This window comes from Colius striatus, chromosome 16 (assembly GCF_028858725.1).
Source record: "Colius striatus isolate bColStr4 chromosome 16, bColStr4.1.hap1, whole genome shotgun sequence".
In the NCBI taxonomy this organism is placed as follows: Eukaryota; Metazoa; Chordata; class Aves; order Coliiformes; family Coliidae; genus Colius; species Colius striatus.
In genome coordinates this window covers 3369615-3389003 of record NC_084774.1, presented here as the reverse complement: position 1 = coordinate 3389003, position 19389 = coordinate 3369615, and the positions used below count along the sequence as shown (strand labels likewise).

At 41.2% G+C, this 19389-nt stretch overlaps 1 protein-coding gene across 1 annotated transcript in view; it reads left to right on the top strand.

Moving 5' to 3' along the window:
• Window positions 1-19389, top strand: part of PTPRT (protein tyrosine phosphatase receptor type T) — a 475736-nt gene that overhangs the window by 298786 nt on the left and 157561 nt on the right. The window lies entirely within an intron of this gene.

Sequence of the window (19389 nt, the reverse complement as noted above, 5' to 3'; positions counted from 1 at the left end):
CCCCCTGAGCCAGGGGAACCTGCTTTAGCAGGGGATTGGGCTGGAGCAGCTCTGCAGGGCCCTTCCAACCCCCACCATGCTGGGATTCTGTGAAAAAAAGAAATAAAAAAGGCAGTTACAGACTTTTTATGATTTACGACAGACTTTTAGATCTTACATTGCTCTATTCAAAGCAAAGACGTAATTTCTTAGTTCCTTTTGCTACAAATTTGATGAATTGCAGGCAAAAATACACAGTCCAGCTTTTCTCAGACTACAATTATAGTCTGATCTCAATTACAGCAGTTATCTTCACAGGAAAACTCTTATCATATTAACATATTGAAGTAGTTTTGATCTATTTTCTATGTAAATCCTGTGAGTCTTTATGCATACGTAATGACTTTTTGTGTATGAAAACCCAGTACCGTTCTTGGATCAGGCCTCAGCTGCTGAGCACTGCATTTGATCTGCTTCACCACCAAGTTATTCGTTGTTGACGCATTTGGGTTTGGAACTGTCATCTCAGAAAGCTGTCACTTTCAAACTTCATTCAGGATATATCTCTCCTTCATCTTCCCCAGCTTTAAGATGGCACCGAAGGCCCATGTGCTGTGGGCAGCTTCCCAACTGCTGTCACTTCAGGCCCCAGCAGCTGGATGCAGCCTTCCCTTCTGAGCATCCCTTCTGAGCTCCCTGCCCTTCCTGATTAGCAGACCAGGATTAAGTGACAAGACTGGCTTTTTATCACAGTGAAGTGTAAGATTGGAAATGCCAAAAATGTATTCTTATGTAAAGGCTGGTATTTCAGCTGATGAGCTAAGTAAGACTGATTTATGGTTATTCTTACCTGAGTATTAATTTCTACTTATAATAGAAGCACCAGACATGTGCTGTCCACTGCAGCTGAATGCAGCTTTATTTCACGTCTCAAAGCCATCTCCTAGGAAGTTGGATTTGTCACATCTTGGATAGGAGGATTATCTTCACAAGAATATTAACCCTGTAGCTGAAAGTTTCAAATTCTTCATCTGGTTGTTCTTTCTTCCTCCATTACTTATTTTCTGGCTATGGATTGTACATTTACAGTGCTCTATACATATCTTTTTGCTCTTTCATACTGATGCCTACTGTTTGTGGAAGCATGCTCCAGTAACTTTAAACTACCTGTTGGAAGTATATCCCAAAAGAGAATGGGATTCTACAGGAGAAAACAGCCTCATATTTAATGAATGTATTCAGCAGCATTTGCAGCCTATGTGGAGCCTCAGTGGCTGCACTACCAAGGATGTGGAACCCATACATTTTAAAGCTAGGCTGGTACAACTAGGTAAACATACTTGAGAGGTGACAAGTATGTTGCTTTGCATCCTCCTTCCTGGAGTTTATAGTCTCCTTCCTTCAGGAAGGAACAGAAGGGAAGGAACCTTTCTCAATAAGCTATTGGTGTGCAGTACATGATGTGAGGAAATTCTGCATTGCTTTGTAGCTTCTCCAGACTATCACCAAGGACTGCTGCAGTACCACTGCTTCCATTTTACTTTAGATAGAAATGGATTAAGCCATAACATAATTCAAATGTTTTATGCAGGGCATGTAAAAGAAGTTTCAATGTAGAACAGCAATATTTCTTGTATCTCATCTGGCACAATGACCTCTTTGCTTTATGGGACTGGAGGTTTATCTTTTGACACTAAGAAGTTTCTGGTTTTATTAAGCTGAGGCCTACAGCCTCTAGCCTTGGTAGCTTTAAGGAACTTAGATGGTAGACCCTGCCTGGTGAAAACGTTGTTGCTTTGCTTTCTTTTCTTAAGCTGTCACCCAGGCAGTCGTAGCTGGGTGTGTTGCCTGTCCTGAGACAGCCTGTAAGTGGATATGTTTTTCACAGTGACTCTGATGGATTTATTCCAATCAACTGCAAGCCCTGTTGCAGTAATACATTTAACAAAAATTGAAGTTACAAATTTGAACTGCTAAGAGGTGCTATAGAAATCTCCTTATACTGCTCCCTGTATAATAACATTAACTTTTCATGTACTTCTGTAGCAGTTGCTAGGGAAGTATAGAGAGAGATTAGTACTGTATGGGTAATCTATAACTTAGAATCTGTTCTAAGGATTTTTCAGACTACTTCATTAACCCTGATGTGACCAGTTGCCTTCCTATTAAATACATGCTGCTGAATTTGTCTTTATCGCACCCAAGCAGTGTAGTCATAGAATCATAGAATGGTAAGGTTGGAAGGAACCTTTAGAGCTCATCCAGTCCAACCCCTTGCAGAAGCAGGTCTCACCTAGATCAGGTCACATAGGAATATGTCCAGATGGGTCTTAAAGCCCTCCAAGGAAGGAGCCTCCACACCCTCCCTGGGCAGCCTGGGCCAGGGCTCCCTCACTGAAACAGGGAAAGAGTTTTTTCTTTTGTTTAAATGGAACTGTTTGTGTTCCAGCTTCATCCCATCACCCCTTGTCCTGTTGCTGGCTACTATAGAAAAAAGTGCTGCCCCAACCTCCTGACACCCACCCTTTAGATAGTTGTAAATGTTAATAAGATCTCCCCTCAGTCTCCTCTTCTCCAGACTAAACAGCCCCAGTTCCCACAGCCTTTCCTCATGAGGCAGATGCTCCAGTCCCCTGATCATCTTGGTGTCCCTGCACTGGCCTCTCTCCAGCAGTTCCCTGTCCCTCTTGAGCTGAGGAGCCCAGAACTGGACACAGGACTCCAGATGAGGCCTCAGCAGGGCAGAGCAGAGGGGGAGGAGAATCTTCCTTGACCTGCTGCCCACACTCTTCTTGCAGCATCTCAGGCTGCCGTTGGCTTCTTGCCCACGAGGGCACATTGCTGGATCAAGTCATTGATACAAAGTGTAGTGTGAGGAAAAAAAACTGTCAGAAAGATCTTCAGCAAAACTGAAATGATGGTTACAGGATTTGCCTTTAATGTACATGATGTTTTGAGCCTGGGTCCAGATGCAAATACATTCTATCTTCATCTTAATACACGTTTTCTTAAATTGATAATCACATAGTTGACTGCGTGAGACTTTTCCCAGATAGTTGGTGCATGGCACTTATTTAACAAAACTCAGCCTGAGCCTCTTCTGTGTCAGCATAACAGCAAAGGTTATGTTCTGAGCAAAACAGGTAGATTTTGGTTCACATTTAAAATGAGTGTCTTAAGTCTGGTATATTTGGCAATGAGAGCCTCCATGGTTTGAGTTGTGCAGTGGCTTTTACCCAGTAGTGTCACAAATCACTGCAAACATCACACAATGCTGCATTCTAGTGTGGAACAAGAAGTCAGCAAAAATTCACCTCAACTTAGTTCACACAGAAGGTCTGAGCTGTGTCTCATGGGTCTGTAATGAATTGGAACTTACTTAAAGGTGTTTTCTCAGGTTTTTTAAACATCTTCAGTGTAATCCATGTAACTGGAAACCATCTGTGACAGGATCATTGCCTCACATTGCTACCCATTATTGTGTAAAACCTTTTTTTCCTACAATTACTGAGGTCTAGTCTAAAATCTAGATGGATCCATGTATATGTTTTTAGCTTCACTTAAATCAGAAGGTTATTTCTCCTGGTATCTGGAATTGCAAGAGTGTACTTTTTATACTTTCCTGGTTACTACTGGCCTTTCTTTTTTTTGATGGAAATATGAAAATACAAGTTGATGGCTCTTTCCCCATCCAGCAGCCATCTTCCCCCAGGATCACATCACTAGATTATCTAGTCTTCCTCCCCTTTACAAGATGCTTCACCACCAGTGGTTGATCAAACCAAGCGAAATAGAGTATTGGGGAAAGAAATGAAGTTTATGATTCTTGATCCTCACTGCTGTCTTGATCTTACTTGCTGTCTGGTTTTTAACATAGAAGGTACCACCAATACTCTGGCTACAGGAAAAAAAGCTTTCCTTGTTGGAATTGCTGGAGAGTAAAGCAAACAGAAGACATTAACACAAACACCATGCTAGAGATCAAGGGCAGCATGATTCAGGGGAAATTATTGGAGAGAGCTTGTTGAGTTTTTTTGCTTCTGTATCTGAAAGCCATAGGTGCCATACATCAGGGCTTGCAAACTGTTCAGAGGCATGTGACTCATCTCGTCAATATGTTAAATATGCTTGGTTGGGGTAATGGAATGTTAGCCCAGATGGGACTTACAGGCTTTAATTTTCTTCAGCACTTAGGACAGAATCTGCCATGCCATTTATATGTGTCAAACTGGAGTACAAGCATACTCCAGAGCAGAATTTCTAGCTGAAGAAACTAGGATTTGCCTATTTTACATATGGATTTGTGCATATATTTGAAAACTTAGCTGAGAAGGAGCAGAGCATCCAAATACAGAAGCGAACTGTGGCTGTAGGCAGACTGCAGAGAAGGCTGAGGGGGGAATTTCATTAGCACAAGTGTTTAAAAGGTGTTTGTTAAGAAGATGGGGCAGCACTTTTTGTTGTTGTCTCCAGTGACAGGACAAGGGGTAAAGGACAAGAGCTGGAACACAAAAAGTTCCATGGAACAGGAGGAGAAACTTGGTGCTTTGTGCTTGGTCCTTTGGACTGAGGTGAGGGAGCCCTGGCCCAGGCTGCCCAGGGAGGGTGTGGAGGCTCTTTCTCAAGAGGTCTTCAAACCCACCTGGACACATTCCTGTGCCCCCTGATCCAGGGGAACCTGCTTTAGCAGGGGTTGGGTTGGATGAGCTCTGCAGGGCCCTTCCAACCCCCCCACCATTCTGGGATTCTGTATTTGCCCCTTGCATCTGATGCATACCCAGCTAGCAAGCAGGTGTTCAGACTGCCAGTGCTGTGTGTGCATGCTTGAAAGCATCCCAGGCATTATTTATAGGACACATCATGAATTCAAATCCCAAACCTTGTTCTACTACAGAAAAAAAAACCCAAAAATGTTCTGCAATTCATCATCTCATGAAGCAGACACATTGTGTGCTGCTTCTTATTTCAACAAAAAGCCTATTTAGTTGCTTAAGTTGCAATATAAAGTTATTCTACATTTTACTGTTTTTTACTCCTTTCTCCTCACATAATTTCTGAGTAAAATAATTCTGTTTGGCTGATTGACTCAGGAATTTGACTGTCACATTCGAGACATGACATTTGGAAGTGCATGCTAATGGACTTTAAATGTGTTGCTGTAAGTTTTAAAGTGATTTTTTTTTTTAATGTCAAGGTGGAGCACTAATATATCTTCAGGTAAAATCTATTGCCCCCAGAAACAATAATTTAAAGTTCAATAATGTTCATGACTATGTTCCTCTTGTAATTGTATCACTAAAAGAAAACCAAAGTGCTTTACAGGCTGCCCTTGTCAGAAACAGCTTCACAAAGACCTGATTTTTGCAACAGCAAAAGACAAAAGTACTGCCAGAAGAGATGAATAACTCAAATGTAGTAAAAATCCATCTGCAGTGGTCTGGAACCTCTGGTGTTCCATCTCTGCGTGGTCTCAGAGTGACTTTCTGCTTTAGTGGGTAGCTAACCGTGGTGCTGCTGGAATTCAAAGAGCAATCTTGCTCACATCTATGTGGGCAAGCTTATCACAGAATCACAGAATGGTAGGGATTGAAAGGGACCTCTAAAGATCATCAAGTCCAACCCCACTGCTCAAGCAGGTCCACCTAGATCACACAGGAATGCTAAGAGCACAGCTGGCAGCTGAATTGCCTTCCTGAACTGTTTGTGTTTAAAAAGGGATAGTTCCTGGTAGAGCTGAGGAAACAGATATTCACCAAAAATGCAAATTGGGAATGCAAGTATTTACTTATTTATTGGTGCCCTATTACTCATGTTCCTGCTGTTGGTGGATGTGTGGCTGCTGGGAAGGGCATCTGCTTGCTGAGGGCTGTGATCACCGAGGGTACCCTTTGCAAGCTCAACTATGGGTGTAATGTCCCCAGCACATAACATGCAAGGACGATTCTCCTAGTGAGCTGTTCATGATAAAACCATCTTACTGGAGTTTGAAGGTGGGAAGGTGTGGATTTTCAAAGCAGAGGAGCTGAAGCTAGTTTTGCCTGATGACTGCACAGCAAAGCTCGCTTCATGCCAATGAAAAGGAGCGATCAACACTCAAGAAGTGCATCCGACAAGGAGTTAAGTGAGGCAGCAAAGTCCTGATTCCAGATGTTGCCTTGGTTGCCATGGGTGCAGCAAAACAGAACTGACATGAGCCCATGTTCCACGGTAAAAACAGAGGGTTGGCAATTAAAAATATCTGTATTTTCATTTCTTGTAAGTGGAGTATGTAAAGCTCTTAGTGAGGAATGAATGCAGACCAGCAAAATGATATTTTCATGGTCTCTTGACCGTCACTGTGCTTTAAGCTCTTCAGTGGTACTACCAGTAGTGGAAATGATACGCTGTGTTTGTATTTATAAGTGGTGATGAATTACGAATCATATCAACAATTAACAACTCACCTGATACAAGGAGATGGATTCAAATAGCTCCTGAAAACTGTCACTTGCTCTAGGACAAATAATGTGCTTTATGGGAAAGATGCTAGCTTCAGCCAGAGTAATTAGAGAACATGTAGATGAGAGCTGGATGTCTGGAGTTACCCTCCACTGTTGCTCTCAGAGGACTCACTTGAAAATCGGATCTGTAATGGGTATTATGCAGATTTGAGAGAAAAATGGTAACATGCAACTTTTCTATCTGCTTTTGATGTTCCATTCAGCTGCTTTCATCTCAGAGGATGAAAGTAATTTAACAATAATCCCAAAGAGAGTCAAATATACAAATCAATAAACTGCTCTCACAGGAGAGTTTATTTTGATGAGGATATTGGTACCTAACGCTTCCCCAGGCTGTCAGGTTTCCATTAGGTGGTCTCATACACTTTAATGCAGACAGTGATGTCTAGATGGGAGAGCATGGACGAGGAATGAGGCAGATAGACTCTGTGAATGGCACTAAACAAGAAGAGCTTTTTAACTCCTTTGATTGACATCCTAAATATTGAGTGCTGAGAGCCAGTTACTGCCTTTTTATTTTCGTGTTCTTTTGGGAAGTATAATGAGAGCAAAGGGCTGGTGCTTTTGTTAGACACAGCAGGAATGAAGGCAGTTGTTGGGCAAGCTGCCTCTGTGGAGCATTTTTGTATCTTGGCTGCGATGTGCAGTGGCATTTTTAGTCCTTTGGATTCCTGTCCTCTGCAGTGTTTCCCTGAGATCTTGGATCTTATTTTTTAAGCTATTATTATTTATTTTTTAAACTGTTTCCTATGCCTTCTTCAGCAAATATTTTGGTAGTCTCCCCTGACCTTTGTGTGAGCTGCTTGAATAGGCACATAGGAAAAGGGAATCCATGCTCCAGCTTGAAAACAAGTTGAAACTACTCTTTTGCTTACAGCTTTGACTATTTTTGACTAGGTAGGAAGTTTGCCTCAGAATACAGATTAAGCCTCTTTCCATAACCCAGCTTGTGATGCAAAGAAGAAATACCAGGAAGGGTCAGAGGTAGAGCAGGTGGTACAATCTGTTACCTGAGACTTTCTACACTCCCTATGCAAGGATCAGCTTTTTAGGTCCTGTCAAACTTTATACTTTGGGCTGAAAATCTTAAATGCAAGCAAATCCCTTTGTCATCATGAATGCTTTGGAGATCTTCAGCCATTTCCAGGAAGAAGTTAAAGAGAACGTAACTTTTGCTCATGCTTGTTCAGTTTTTAAGCTTAAGCCTATGTCTTCTGGAGGAAGAACTGGTATATCTCTAAGGCTAAACATTCCCTCTGGAATCTGATTGAGTATTTAGGGGTTGGATTTTTTTGGTGTGGGTTTGGTTTTGTTTGAAAACCCAGCACAATTTGTCTGTGGGATTGACATGGATGAAATGGAAAAATTATGTTCCATGTGTGCACGGTACAAAGGTCACAGATGGTACTGGCTAAATTGTCAAAAGACTTCAGTTGCTCTAAGTTGCTCTTGTCCTGTCCAAGGTTAAATTGGATACTAGAAGTGAAAGGATCCTTAATCCTCTAGCAAAAATGGTTTCCTTACTGTGCTCAGTCATCTGGAGGAAAAATCTGCTAGCCCTGAACTTAGAACTCATGAGATGTGCTGGCAGAAGGGAAATGGGTTTAGAAAGGAATTGAGGGAAAGTGGTGGAAAAGATAATTGTGTAGGGCAGCTTGGCATTAAAAGCAGGAGAGGGAGCTGGGCTGACATGTAAGGATGAAGGAGAAACGTATGAGCAAGATACGAGGCTGAGACTCGGTGGCCGGTAATCCAGGCTGTTGAGGAGCTGTGGTCTCTGATGCAGAGGGAATTGGGATGGCCTGAGAATTCTGACTGGGATAAGAAGTCTTAGAAGCAAATATAGTTGAGGACTTTGAGAACAGGAATAAGTGCTGGAGTGGAGAAAAGACTGGACTGAGGTAGGCAGAAGAGACAGTGATAGTGGATGATACAGAACAAGGAAGGTTGAAGGAGTAGAGGAGCAGGTGATCAGTAGAAAGTATTCTCAGCCATAACCAATGATAAGTCTTGTGATTCTTCTGCTACCCCCTGGCACGACTGAAGGCATAAATGGATGCAATATACTGCTACCTGCCAGTAATTAGTTTCCTGAATTGACAAGCTGTGTTGACACTTGGTTTACGTTGAGCCCGAGATGTTTTGTGTCCTTGGGAGGGGGGAAGCAGTGCTTCTGTGGGGAAACATACTGTTTCAGTAGTCCATGGGCAGGAGACACGAAGATGCTTGAGCATTGTGGTGAGCAGGACTGAACATCTGGGTTTGCATGTATGATTTTACACTTAAGGGAAAGCTTGGGCTACTTTATGACACCAGGATACTGAAGGGCTTATATGGGCCCTTGTTGAGTCCCCTCACACCGTAGATGTTTAGAAGACCTTGGACACAGTGCATAGGCACAGATAACAGACAATTCACATTGCACATGCAATGTGCAGTTCTAACTGGACCCAACACTGATTGCATCACTCTCTAGCTTCAGTGCTGTTGGATTTTAAGTTTCATAGGAGAATTTCTGAAGATAAGAGGGACAAGAAAGTGATTGTATCTGTAAATCTTGAGAGTAGAACTGAGTGGATGCCACTTGGAAATCCCTGATGTTTCTAATCTTCTGCTGCTTGAGATAAATTATAACCATCTAGAGAGCAAACACTGACACATCTCCAGTAGGAATATTGTCATTTTAATAGCAGAGCAGTCACTATTTTTTTGCTGCTCATCCTTCTTGCCCTTTGCTCTGAACAGAAGGAAACCATTAACAGCTGGAGGACAACCAACCATCACACTGACTTTTTGTGTCCTAGGTAGGGATATTGAAGGAAAATTAACTCAGGAACATAGTGTTTTCTTTATATCAATTTGATGGTATATTAAATGGACAAAAAGTGTCTCACCATAAATGCTGTTATAACTTACAGATCTATGGTTCCAAGCAGTGGCAGTAGTCATTGGAATGTTTCACTGACATGTTAACAGATCTTTTCTTAGAAACTCTTAGCTTTCTTTAACACACTTTCAGCAAATGGATTTCCAATAGGCATCAACTTCTTTTCTCTTCTTTCCATTTCAAAATAAACTCTTTCAGGGCACAGTGGTGCATTTGTGTGGAAGTGGCTTTGCTGAGGAATTGAAAGGCAAGATCTGGATCAGTTCCCTGCACGAGCTTTGCAATATCCCTAAAAAGTGTCGTGATCTGTACTTGGCGCCCAGAGCATTGCTGAAGCTAGTGGGGGTAAAAATACTCTCTTGCGCTTTCCTTGGCAGGACTGTCTCACAGACTGATCCTAATGGGGTGGAAATGAGCTCAGCTGCCTAATTCTGTTAAAAACATAGGCTTTTTTTTCACACATGAATGCCCATCTCCTTCCTTCTAGCCTTGTTGTTGAAGCCATGGCAGCAAAGAATCAAGCCATAGTTGCTGGAAACAAAACACATGGCTTCTCTTTCCACTTCAGTTCTTTCTTTTTTTCATATGCAGTAAGAAATGGCCAGTGCAAGAGACTTGACTCACCCAGGAAAAAAAAAACCCAAAAACCATTCTGAATATAAAGATCTTGATGTGGACAAATGAGCTCTTCCCTAATTTTTAGGGCATGACTAACCAGCTTGGTCATTAGCACTGTAATTTTAAGTAGTGTCATAAACCTTGGTTTACCATCTATGTTTGAGAGCCCAAAGAGGAGGGAAAGGTACACCCAGAACCAGCCCAAATAGCCCAAGATCTTCCAAGTGTGTGATTTTGTGTCCTTAGTTATTGATTGTAATAATACACAGCTCTTTGGTCAGGGTGAATCTCATCTCCTAGCTCATGGATGACCAGTTCCTTGTTACTACCTGTGAGGGACGAAGAAAGTAAGCAGAGCTGTACATCTACCTCTCCAATTTCATGTGCCTGTAAATGAGGACATGACCATTCTCTGTCATATAAACAGTCAAGAGCTATGCCCATACCTTTAGGTCCCTCATTAAAACCAGGTCTCAGTTTTTTAGCTCCAAGATAAATGTTTCAGTATAGGTCTTTGTAGGGAAGCTTAAAAACTGAACCTCAACATCCTTTGCCTGAATATTGATCTTTATTATGTCCTTCATAATTTTCCCTTCTGAAGCCTGCAGAAAGTTTCCTCGTGGCAGACTCCAGTTTCATTTTCTGAGGGAGTGATAGATGTTCCTCTGCCAGAACAGGCAGTTGGAAGGAAGATGTGTGTATGGGTGTGGGTATATGCACAAGGTCATTCAGTGATGTCCCTTGTAAATGACTTCCATAACTATTAATTAAATAGTGCTTAATACTCTTGTAAAACTGTAGCTGGCTGCTAATCGCTTGCTTTGCTGTGCAAATGAGCTGAGAAGTGGTTTAAAGGATGTGTCTAGGCCTACATGACAAATAAGGATTATGGAAGGGGAAGTTACAGCTTTCTCTTAGAAGATAGTATTGAGCAAAAGAGAGCAGCACAATTTTATGTAGTTTGATGAACAATCCTACTTCTTGGGAGTGGGTCTGGGGGGCTTTTTTGTTTGTGTGGTTTGGGTTTGGTTTTTTTTTTTAAGCAACAAACCTAGAAATTCCTTAAAGTTTTTGAAGCAAGTGATCAGAAATTCCCCTGGGGGATTTTCTAGGATTAAATCAACTTTACTGTGAGGGTAGTGGAGAGATTCCAGCTCCTGAACCTTCCTGTAGGAGCCATACCTTGGCTATTGCAGATTTGTGCCTCCTGAAGTGCAGGACATCAAACAGTGACCAAACCTTGAGCATGTCTGATAACAGAAACCTGTAGTATGGTGGGGCCATATGGCAGCCTGGAAATTAGAGGTATTGGAAACAATTTGGAGTCATTTAGAATTGAGTCATTTTCTGAGCAGGTGATTAATCCAGTTGTGTTTGAAAAGGAAAAAGAAGGCTGCTGAGATTAGAAAGGTGTACTTGAGCTAGAAGAAAGACTCGGATTTCAATGAGACTTCTAAAGCCATATGTTGGGTATTAACAAGGCTGCTTTAATCCTGACACTGTGGCCTGTGTACTTTCAGATTACATGAACAGTCCTAGCTGTGTTAGAAGCTATACTTTTAAGAGGCTTGACAGTGTTTCTGAAGAACTGATTTGTCTGTATTTTCTCATACATAATGCTAGTATTCAAATCCTATAGGAGTATTTTCTTAGTGGCACACTCATCAGACATAAGAGATCTTAAAGACGTGCTGGTCCCGTGCCTCACACTCTGCTCTCCTTGCACTTTCCTCTGGCATAAAGTTATTGGAGCTAAAAGTGCAACCATTTGCTAGGAAAAGGGCAATGATTGGGCTAAAAGCAGTGCATTGATTTTGTTCAGAGCAAAGGTTTCTCTGTCCTCCACTACCCCAAAGAGTGTCAATAGCATTTGGAAATGAACATTTGTTCAAATATGTACATTCACATAAGAGCTAACTGTCCATGGCGTTAATGGCATCACAGCGCTGACTTCAGCACCCTGGTGGAAGGAAGATACAAGCATGAAATTAGAATTAAACATCTGGTCAGGAGTTGTATCTACAGACCCTTTCTAAAACTGTGCTTCTGGAATATGTTGCAATCAGTGCTCAGCTGCAGGAATTTGAAAGGCTCTTGGCTTAATTAAGGGAATAACTGGGAGAAGCAGCTGGTTGACTTAGAGTTACAGTCTCTACCCACTTTTCCACTACCTAAACTTCAACCACTTGTTCCATTCTTCTAAGATTATTGTGGCTGTGGCTTATTCTACTTTGCTTTAGGTAATTATCCAATCTAAGTGTTCTTAGCAATTGGAAATGTTGGAGTGTTTGGGGATTTTCTTCTGCACATACAGAATGCTGTAGAGAGAAAATCCCTTTAGATGCCAACAGGTACAGGGCATCAGCTGGTCCCTATTATACAGAGATTCTCTATGTATGGCTACCCATAGCTGGCAAAACAGAGAGTCACTGCTGCTCCCATGTCTTGAGAAAAAAATGGTCAATCTTCTAGTGCTGCAAGGCAATTGTGGTATTTTAATAGTGCCCACAAAGCCAATGCTTTGGCTTTCTTAGTGCCCACAAAGGCTCCTGCTGCATCTAAGAGTAGAGCTGGAAATGTTTATTTATCATTTTTATTTTTGAAAGAAAGGATTCTGAAAGAACCCAGAGAATTCCTCCTGCAGATTGCTCTGACATAAAAGGAAGCCACAGTTACAAATGAGAGAAAGCCTCCTTGCAAGAGCAGCACTTTTCTCTGCTGCTCAGAATAATTCAACAGGCCTGTGATTGTAGAGGAAGCCTCTCTTTTACCTACTGTTTTGATTACCTTTTTTATTTTTATGGAGATAATTTATGTTTTGTCAGGAACTACTTTGTATGTTTTTCGAGTCTCTTCCACTTACTCCATTTGAAGATAACGACAGAAGTACACGGAGGAGGAGGTGATAAAAATAAATGCACACTCGTGATGGCAAAACAAATAGTTAAACTAAATATTTCAGTTATACAGAATAAAACACATTTATAACAGCAGCACATTTTACTCCTGACAAAAACCAAGTGGTTTCTGTGCTTTGTAATCTCACTTTCATTAGCGTATTTAATTATGCTTTTGGATTTAATCATCAAAGTGCTCAAGAATGTACATTTCATTCCCAGCCATGGAATGCCATTGCTACGTGTATCCATGATAGATATTTTTAATAAAACCCCCAGTAATTACCCTTTATTGTTGTTTCCAATTAATATTTTTAAGTTTGTTAGGGAACAAGAGTTTTAGGTGTAAGAGGAAGAAATTTCCTTTTGCCAATCCATAATATAGTGGGGAATAAAGAAATCCATTTAAAACAGATGCCAATAAACCTTTGGTTAAAAAATAGCACTTAATGATCTTGACTTTGTTTCTTGTGAGTGTGACAGGCAACTCCTGTAACAAACTGACAGGTCTGAGAGTCTCTCAAAAGTCAGATAGGTCTAGACTGGCTTTAAAGGCATTTGGGTTGATTTTTCCTGTTGTTTGGTTTTGTTGAACTATGAGATCAGAGGGTGTTTAATGGGATTTTTAATGTACCAGGTATTTTCCCTTTTGTTTGAAATCTTTGGGTTTCTTTCAGTTGCAGAATGCAAAGTGAAATTTGCAACTGAAATAAAACCAGACCAATCAGAAAATTAAGATGTGCTGTGAACTGAAGTAAAACAAGTTAACTATTGAGAGCTCAGTCCCTGGCTTGTCTAAGCACATACTCCATTATCTATCTTATTTCATCTTTCTTTTATAGCAGATTCCTTTGTGTGGCAGGGCTCCTCCTCCTTCATTGCTCAGAGAATGCCATGAAATAGCCTATTTTAGTTCATCAGCTGTAATGACACCTGCCTCTTTGTGTATGACATGAGGTTTAGTTGATTGTAGGTATCTCAACAAACAGGTGGTTTGTTCTGTGGCGATTTTCCTGTAACAGTCTCACTCCTTTTTTCTCTTTTCTCTGTTGCAAGTCTTCTCTCAGAACATGCCTTTGTGTATAATTGCCTGCTTTTTCAGCTTTGTCTCCACTGTTTTTAGACCAGTGATGAGATCTGAACTGGCTATAAAAAAATAAACAAAATCTCCAAATATTATGGAAATGTTCTTTCTGCAGAAAAAAGGCAAAGCCAAAACACTTCTGCAGTATTGAAAGAGTGGTGAGCTGTGTTTAATCACTGTCTTTGTCTGTCATGTCTGAAAAGGCATTTCTAGCACATTCAGGCTGGGAAGGCATTGAAAGCTGATGGGCAGCAGCCCTGGCAGTTGTGCTGCTCAGCACAGGAACTGTGTCACAGAAAGTCAGGCTACATCTCAGAGATGGACAGACTTGTCCATCACTCTGAAACCTCAACATATAGGACACTGGTACAGAGGGGTTTATGGAAGAATTTGGCTGTCAGGATCTCTTTGAAGAGATCAACAGCATGCACAGTGGAGCTACTTGTTTCATCCTGAGCCATCACACATACTTGAGTTGTGAACCTAAGGTAAACCACTTGCAGGCCTTTGCTCAGTTCACATCGCTGTTTCTTGATAGTGGGTGTGTTTCCCTACACTTGTTTCATCCTGTGGAAATTTAAGGAGGAAAGGGAGGAATTGGGAATAAAAGTGAGATAGCAAAGGCTTCAGCTCTAATCTAATACCTGGAGTAAAATTATTGTCAGATGAACTACTGTTTGTTTTTCCATCCATGGAACAAGAACAACATCTTTGAAAAACACAAAAGGAGACATCCTGAGTGCCAATTCACCATCATTAGTGTTGTGGCTGTTGCATAAGTGGCCAAAGCCTCAGCTTCATGTGGGAGTGAAATAATCTGTCAAGTTTTGAACCCTTCTGTGATGTTACCACATTTGTATTTTGTAAATGGACATGAATTGAAGTATTTTCTGGGCTACAGAGAGAGGTTGTGTATCATGCTGGTTGTTGGGACAACATGATTTTTGGTCTTATCAACTACCAATGCATCCAGTCTTTTCCTTGTCTTCTCCTACTCTGACTGGGAGGAGGGAATGGGGACCTTACTGGGGTGCCCAGATGTTGGTCATCCTGTTGTGGCTGGAGTGACTGGATGATGTGCTCAGGTATGAGCATGTGGAGGGGAAGGCAGGAATGAGACTCACACCTATTTCCCTTCTCTTTCTTTATCAGAAAGCATCAGTTCAGGACTCAGAAAAGGTGCTGCACCTCTCACCCTCATTTTTCTTCCCTTTGTGAATTCTCAGTCTCTGTGACCTACTGCTGGGCAACAGAATTTAATCAGCTGACACCTGCACTGCTAATAAACTCTGCCTCTTGCTCTCCATAGGGTCAGGAGGCATGGGCATGGGGCCTCAGACAAGTGCAGTCATCTTGTGCTCAATGTCAAGTCTTTACTGACAGCAACAATTTCTTGCAATGAGGCTCCTGCAGCAGGTAGTTAACCTGGGGGCAACAACTGATTGTCAGTGTTTAACTCCCCTGCTCAACTTGAGCTTTGTGTTCCAACACCAGTGTTTCACCACTTCTTCCTTGCCTCTCTGTTCTTTCCTTGGTAGAGAGATATAAAGCAATTGCTGCTAATAATCTGAATCAACCTTTATATTTCTCCACCTCACCAGTGAACAAAACGAGCTGTGTAACATTCAATAAGGAGAGACCAAAGCAGCCATAAAAGTCAACTTTTCTGTAAAACTGTGATAGCAGAAAATGCAGTCTCTGAACATTACTGGGTCACTATTGGGTCAAAACTGTCTGCTGACCTGGACCTAAGGCCTGAGAGCACAGCTGAAGGGTCACTGGGAGAATTTGTTTCGTTTGAGCCACTTTTACATCACAAACACTGCAGAAAGGTTCCTGGCTTGGTGAGTGTTGGCAACAGCCTCCCAGAGGAACAACAGGTACCGAAGCATCACTGGGACCTGCAGTATCAAAAAATACTGATTAGGATCTGAACTTCTAGAATGCAATTAATAGTTCCACCAGACTGAAATGAAAATACAGTATTTGCACAGTGAAACCATAGAGACTGCCCTTTGCATGTGTTCAAGGTTAGTTTTATGAGATTGATGGCAGCTGCTACATTGTTCCTGCCTATTAAGAATTTCCTTCCTTTTTTTCCCAAGGTCTCAGGACACTTAGAAAATTTTACTTCAGTTTATGCAACTTACATCAATGCCTTTTAATAGATGATCTGTTAAGTATTCAAGTTGGGCCAGTCCTTGCTTTGGTAGATATTTTTGTACAGCTGAAGTTGAGATACATATCAGCAGCTTTTCTTACACATGGTTAATAACTTTCACTGTTGGTTTTCTTGTATTATTTTAGAAGCTGTAATTCCAAGAATACAGAAATGGAGAAGTTTGTCAAGTTTCAAATATTCACCAGTAGCAGAGGACAGTAGATCAATTTTAAACATTGTTAGTTTTCTTGTTTCTTTTGGAGGAAAAGAAATCATTATGACATTATGAAAAAAGCAGGTGATGTTGGACAGCAGAGTCCCAGGGTACCACAGCCTTTGGAGATTGTATACTTTCAAAGCTAAAATGCAAAAGGAATTACTGGAGAAGGCAGTAGGATCACTATACTTTAAAAACCACAGTAAAAATATCTCTTCTTGAAATTAGTTTCAGTGGCTGACACTGTAGAGGAAATCAGTGTGGCAACAGGAAAACGTTTTCAAAATTACACAGCCTCAGTTTTTAGAAAAAGGACATTGCAACTGAGACAAGGAATACACAGAGATTATAAATCTTTCCAGGCCCAGCTTCTCTTTGTTGATTTAATTCCAGTTTGGCTTTTTCGTCTCTGAACTTAAAGTTTCAGTAGTTTTTACTTGTTTATTCCCCCTTTGCTCAAGAATCTAGAAGGCCATTAGATGTCATCTCTCCTCAGGCTAGATGGGTATTTCTGAAACCTGTATCCTTTTCCTGCTTTTCTTGAGTTAATCATAGAATCACAGAATGGTGGGGTTGGAAGGGACCTTTAGAGATCATTCAGTCCAACCCCCTGCAGAAGCAGCTCCCACCTAGGTCAAGTCACACAGGAACGTGTCCAGGTGGGTCTTCAAAAATTCCAAGGAAGGAGCCTCCACACCCTCCCTGGGCAGCCTGTGCCAGGGCTCCCTCACTGAAACACTGAAAGAGCTTTTTCTTATGTTTAAATGGAACTTTTTGTGTTCCAGCTTCATCCCATCATCCTGTTGCTAGATACCATAGAAAAAAGGGATGTCCCAACCTCCGGGTACCCACCCTTTAGGTATTTGTAACTATTGATGAGATCCCCCCTCAGTCTCCTCCTCTTCTTCCTTTGTAACTCTTGTTAATAGACTGGTTACTCTGCAGAAAAGACGATGTTGCAAAACCAAAGAAAGGCCTCAGGATGTATCTTAGAGCATTTACAGTAAAATTTTGAGTAGAATTAGGAACTGGTTGACACAAAGCAGCTTCTGTAAGGAAGGAAAAGACAAATGTGAGAAAGATGAGAAAACAAGCTACAAACTGCAGGTCATCTTCCAGAGACACAGGACTTGGTGAGTTGATGCTGAACCAGAGTAGTTCCTTACCCACTGATGAAGGCAGAACATCTGACATCAATGAACCAAACACCATCTAGTTACCCATAACATGACTGATAATGAAAATAACTAATTCTAAATATCAGTGTAGCATCAACACGGGTGTGAATTGTCATCTTCAGCTGCATTGGCATGATGTTCTGCTGCATCTCAACCACCTTCCAGCCTGGGATCTGCAGTTGGTTACTTGATGTGGTGGAGAGTTCAGGAAGGACAAGCATTTGCTTTTGGTTTTCTTTCTTACTGATGTGTCTTGGAATGAGGCTTGTGCTTACCTTTAGAGTTTCAGAGGCTGAGGGATTTCACAGAACCATTCCTTTGTTCACCTTGTACATCTACAGTAATGTTCTTTTTTATGGGTTTATAGTAAAAGAATGATTATCACCTAATGCTAAGTATATAAGTGTATACTTATCCATAAAAACTTTCTAATCTCTGAATTAAAGTTCCTTTGACACACGTGGTGTTAAGAAACCTCATCTAAGAGGTGTTTTCTGGATGCGAAGGGATTTATATGACTTACATGGAATCCTAAACGAGTTACTCGCTTGGTCCTTTAATATCCATCCTAGTTCAAAAGTGGCTGCATGTGTATGTATTTATAGAGAGATTCAGAATAGTGCTCATTTCAGAAGTAGCTCTTTTCCCACTGCTGGTCACCAGGGTTGTTTTAGAAGTAATACAGAATATGCTGGTTGTTCCAATGTATTTATGCATGAGGAGATTGGAGTCAGTATGTCTGATGTGTGCTTTACTTTCAAGAATTACTAGAAGGCTTTTCCTCCACTTTAATTAAAGAAGCATAACCAGTATTTGGGAATCCTTGTGACTTTTTGTGTTCCTATGAAAACATTCTGTTCCTTTCGTAGGCTGAAATCGTGAGGGAACGTGAGAAGTAGGCGAAACACTCCACTGGGCTATACATCAAGAAACTTTATGTGAAATTATGTATTTTCTAATTACCTTGCTTAGATATATACTGAGCAAAAAAAGAAACAATCCACACAAGTTGAAGAAATGTCAGATAAACAAACTATGACATGTGTAGTATTATTACCATCTGACACGTCTCAAACACTGGTTTTACTCACGCATCCTTCATCCTTTATATCTACATGTCTAGCAATGCATGCATTTATATTTTATATAAAGGGCAGAGTCTGCAGTCAGAGCATTTGAGTTATGTTGTTAAAAATAAATTAAGGAACAGCAGGTGAAAATGATTCCTCTACCCATGAATATTCAAACTGTACCTCACATTCTGTAGAAAGAATAATAAAGAGCAATGAAACTTTGGTAGGACCAAGGCGTTGATACGATCTGAAATGAAAGTTTTCTTGGCACAAGACTGAGATGACTCAGAGAAGTTTCTCAAGGAGCAGCAGGATCTGCTCATAGGCCCCATTGCCAAAATATTCAAGAGTTTAAAAAATTGAAGGGGTAGTAGCACTGGGATGTTGGAAGTCTAACAGTCAGGCTCTTCGTCTCGATTCTGAGATTAAAGCACAAGCTTTAGTCTCTTTGAGCAGAGTATGTTCAGGGTTGGCAGAAGGCTAAAGTGAAAGCTGAGAGACTTGAGTCCATTCCTAGATTAGAGCTGGGCTCACCAAGATGTTGGGGCACTTTTAGAGACCATCAGCTATCCTTTTTTTGTCTTTTAAGGAGGGAAGAATGTGGAACTTTCAGGTAGTTCACTGCTGGAATCATACTGCCATTGCTGGGTTCAGCGAGGTTTCACAGGACTCAGGAGCATGAGCACTGTTCAGGGCCCTGTGCCAGGGATTTTCAGGGAAAACTCAGGAGCCAGAATGCACCTGTGGATGTGATGTTCATTTCCCTATCCCCTTACACACTGAAAAGACAAGAGG